A 4,600-nucleotide genomic window follows, 5' to 3' on the forward strand; every position below is an offset into this window, starting at 1 on the left:
AAATAATACGTTTTAATTACGCAGTACCGCAACAGACGTTGGAAAATAGTTTATTAGCACAACCAATTTTGCAACATAAAGTTCAAATCGTATACTGCGATGCACAGAGATTACTGGACGACCCCTTTACTCTCAGTCAAGCTGTATTAAAACGTTTACCGTTAGTCTTAAGGACATTTTAATACAGGATGCGGCAGCGTTCAAGTAGGGTATTAAAAACACATCATCAGGCAGTAACTGCAATTTATTTATTACCTCTTATTTCAATTAATAGTTAAAGGTATGCCATTTACTAATGTGTAAGTCACTGACCATCGCGTGCATTACTTTTTGAATATGACTCCTGTCAAATGATGCCCCCTCTGCGCAACACATTCATCTTGGCGGCATTGGAAGCTTTCCATAACTCGGTATAACGTATTTTCTGGGACACTGCCGGTGGCAAGTCTGATGCGATCCTTCAACTCAGGAATGGTGCTACAACGTGTTCGCACATGAAAGGTCAGGTGAACGAGGCGGCCAGGAAATGTCACCAAAACGGGAAATTACTCTACCGGGAAATGTCTGTCCCAAGAAATCCATGAAAATTCTGCCTGTATGCGAGGTTGCTCCGACTTGTTGAAACCATAATTGTTTCGCATCCACATCGACCATACCTAATTGGGAAAGAACGAAGTCTTGCAGCACCTTTATGTGGCGTCACTGGTGACAATTACACCCACACTGCTGTCATCCTCGAAGAAGTAAGGGCCAATAATCACAAAGGAAGCACCTCCACACCACACTGTGAAAAGAGAAATTTGCAAGGGCTCGATGTGCAGTTCACGTGGGTTTACATCACTCCAATGACGCATATTGTTTATTCACTCGAAATGAGCTCCATCTGACATCATGATGGTGTGCAACATTTGTGAAGTTTGGCGAAGGAGATCACTCATGGCTAAGCAGAATGTTTCGTGTTCAACCAGTCGCGAGCCTGAACAATCTGCAGCTTATATTGGTGAAAATGGAGATCTTCGTGCAATATTTTCCTGAATGAACGACCTGACATATGTACAGTTTGCGCATGATGACGAGCAGATCTTTTTGGGCTACGCAGTAGTGCACCAAGAACATTTTACACGGCTAATGGTATCCACGCAGTTCTTTCACTTCTTCCCGGTTTGCCATTGCAAGCAGAACCCGTTGATCGAAATGCACGTAACCACCTCACAAGGTTCCGTCCATTTGGAACTTACCCGTGACGTCCCAAGTTGAAATGTTGCCGAAATAGACGCTGGGTAGCAATAACACAGTCGTTATTCTTGAAATCACTTTCAACAGCAAAGGCACGATGCTGTGCATTGCACCGCTCCATATCACTGTCGCACTCGAAATGGCGGCTCATTAGTACACGAATGCGGCACGAGCTGGCGCGCATACCTGCAGTACGTCATTGTACTATGCATGTCAAATTACGTTATGAACGCTGCCGAAACCTGTACACTTTGAATATACGTCTTATGAGACAACCTTAGGCTGCGAAACCTGTTGCACTAATAAAGGATTATTCAACAGTTGCTGCCGTGCTTGTTAACAAGAATGTATTCTTACAGCTGTACATGGAAGCAGTGAAGCCCTCAGCACCTTATTCGCATTGCTGGGTAATAACAGACAATTAAAACTGAGAACTGCAACGTAACGACAACATTAAAGATGAAAATCCGGCCGCGGTGGTCTCGCGGTTCTAGGCGCGCAGTCCGGAACCGTGCGACTGCTACGGTCGCAGGTTCGAATCCTGCCTCGGCCATGGATGTGTGTGATGTCCTTAGGTTAGTCAGTTTTAAGTAGTTCTAAGTTCTAGGGGACTGATGACCACAGCAGTTGAGTCCCATAGTGCTCAGAGTCATTTGAACCATTAAAGATGAAAAAAAAAGACCACACAACCAAATAAGATGGAGGAGGAACAGAAAAATTGCTTAAATTCCGCAGCAACCAGGGAAGGGGCGCAAGCACTGAAGGGGAAGCGTATGTGTTCGCACGTGAATCATTAAAATCATGGTTCAAATTCAAGGAAACTGGAATGATTGTGTCTAAGTTATGAAACGATAAAAATCCTTCTAAAAGCCATACAGGTGTCTACTGCCTGAACTACACCCTCCAAAAATTAGGGACTAAAAGTCTCATTGGGCCATCTTTCCGTTGTTCTGTCATATCTCCATGTCGACTCATCTTATTTCACCATCTGCATACAACCGACCTGAACATACATCCTTCACCCTCACGGCATACGTCGGCGATGTAAGGTCAATGACCTCTGGATATAACTCTTCACCATACACAGCGCCCCAAGTACGAGTATAATCCATCCCCAAAGGAGGTTTCTAGCAAAACTGGAAAATCTCGTTCGACATTGTTCTCCAGTTGCGAGCCGTTATCAGATGAGATTAATAGAATGATGCAGCAGTTCTGCGAAAAGGCCAGACTGAAAGCATCACAAACATGATCATAAAATTTCAGTGATAGATGCTACCAGGGAGTCATTCTGCATCATGGAGAGCTTTATTCTTAAAATCCTGAAAATTTTGTTTACCAAGAGGGGTCAAGCAACATTACTTCTTTGCACCTGTATTGTCTGACTACGTAACGTAACGTCCCCAAATGGGACAGGCAGGGGAGAAGTGACGCTAGTATCTGAAGTACACATTGCAGGGCGTGTTTCTGAGTGTGGATATAGGTAAAGGAATATATATTATAAAAACTTCAATTTAGGCGATACATGAACCTTACTTACATAATATAGAGCGTTTACTTTCTCCGACCGAGGAGTCCTTGAAGACTCAAGGCTACCAACCGACAGCCGTGTCATCTCCAGCTAGGAGTCACTGGACGCAGATGTGGAGGAGGGTTATCTGGTAAGCACACGACTCTCCCTGCCGTCGCCAGTTTTCGTGACTGGTGTCGCTACTTCTAAGTCACGTAGCTCCTCTGTTGGTCCCACAAGGACTGAGTGCTTCCCGCGTGCCAGCGGTGTACCACATACCCAATGGTCACCCAACCAGTTTTTAGCCGAGCCTGACAGCACTTAATATGGCAATCTGACGGAAACTTGTGATACCACTGCGGCAAGACCTCCACTGCGGCAGGACCCTTGGCAAGACAATTCACACTTTTTTTTATTTCGTTCCTGACGCGACATGTAAACCATCTGAAAAATTTGCGACAGCAAGAACAAGTAGATCTGGCAAGAATTCCGTTCTGTGTGATACCGTGTGTAGCTGGTCGTAGGTTCGTTAACGACATTAGTATCGCAGAGACCTAATAAGGGCACTAATGAATTCTTACACACAGTCGACAACTCAGGCCAATCAAAAGAAGTGCCGCAGTGCCGTGGTAAGATAATAGACGTACTGGGCAGGGAGGAGCTTCAAATCACTCAGATTCGGATTTTCCGTGATTTTATTAAATCGCTTAAGGCGGATGTCGGAATGGTCCATTTTAATTAGACACCCGGTTTCTTGCTTGGCCTAGTTCTATTCCGAGCTTCCTCTGATGATTTCGTTTTCGACTACGTTGCCTCAACATCACGTTAAAAGACGGAGAGACGCCCTGCTAAACCCACAGGAGAGGACAGGTAGTTTAAGTTGTAGAAAGGTGCCAAAAGAAGCGGCTGTCAGTTACACTTGAACATACCACCTTCTATTTGAGCCAAATAAATTTAAAAAAAAAAAACACAGATTTAGCTTTGGAACTTAATTAGTAGCTGCATGCACCGTACAATCTCATGCCTTAAGGGCAAGACCACTTTAATTTACAAATTGCTGAAAGCCAATAACTTAAAGCTCAACCAAAATCAGAAACTTAAAAGGCAAAGCCTTATCTTAAAACAGTTGCTTGACGGGGCTGAAGGCCCAAAGAATCTGACACTTTAAGAGCAAACAACTTAAAATCAAAATAGGTTGAAGGCCCAACACTTAAGACCCAATAATGTTTATTTTAAAGAGTTTACGCAAAACTGTTCTTAAATCAGGCAGAAGACCCGTACCATCTGACGCCTTAAGGGCAAAACAACCTTAATCTAAAAATCGGCTAGAAGCCATGCAAGTACAAACAACAAGAACAAATAAGAAAATGAAGTACAGCTAAAAGCGTTTCAGAAGTTTCGAAGGTCGGCCTGAAATTTAAACACTAATGCTCGCTTACGTGATACATGCAGTCGGCCCAGCAAGTGTCGATCCGACGACAACCCAACCGACACACAACGTAGAAGGTATTGGCGCCCACAACCGATTACACACTGAGCTGTCAAACTACACACCGAGCTGGACAGCGACAACACGAGGAGGAAAATCCACTGCCTGAATTTACATCAACGGCCAGGGCAGGTAACTGAAATGTTAACGGCCACAAGGCACATGATTCCGCTGGTGCACTTCAATTCAAATAACCATGTACAGCTAAACTCCGGTGGAGGGTGGCTAAAATTTTCCAACTTGAAAACACGTGTTCTTGCTTGTGGGAATGTCCCAACAGCCGATAACGAACTCCAAACAACACAATGTGTACAATCGTGACTTGCTGGTAGATTGAGTCAAAATTCAACCTTCGTGTCCAGGATCGG

The sequence above is a fragment of the Schistocerca gregaria genome, chromosome 7 (assembly GCF_023897955.1).
Source record: "Schistocerca gregaria isolate iqSchGreg1 chromosome 7, iqSchGreg1.2, whole genome shotgun sequence".
Classification (NCBI taxonomy): Eukaryota; Metazoa; Arthropoda; class Insecta; order Orthoptera; family Acrididae; genus Schistocerca; species Schistocerca gregaria.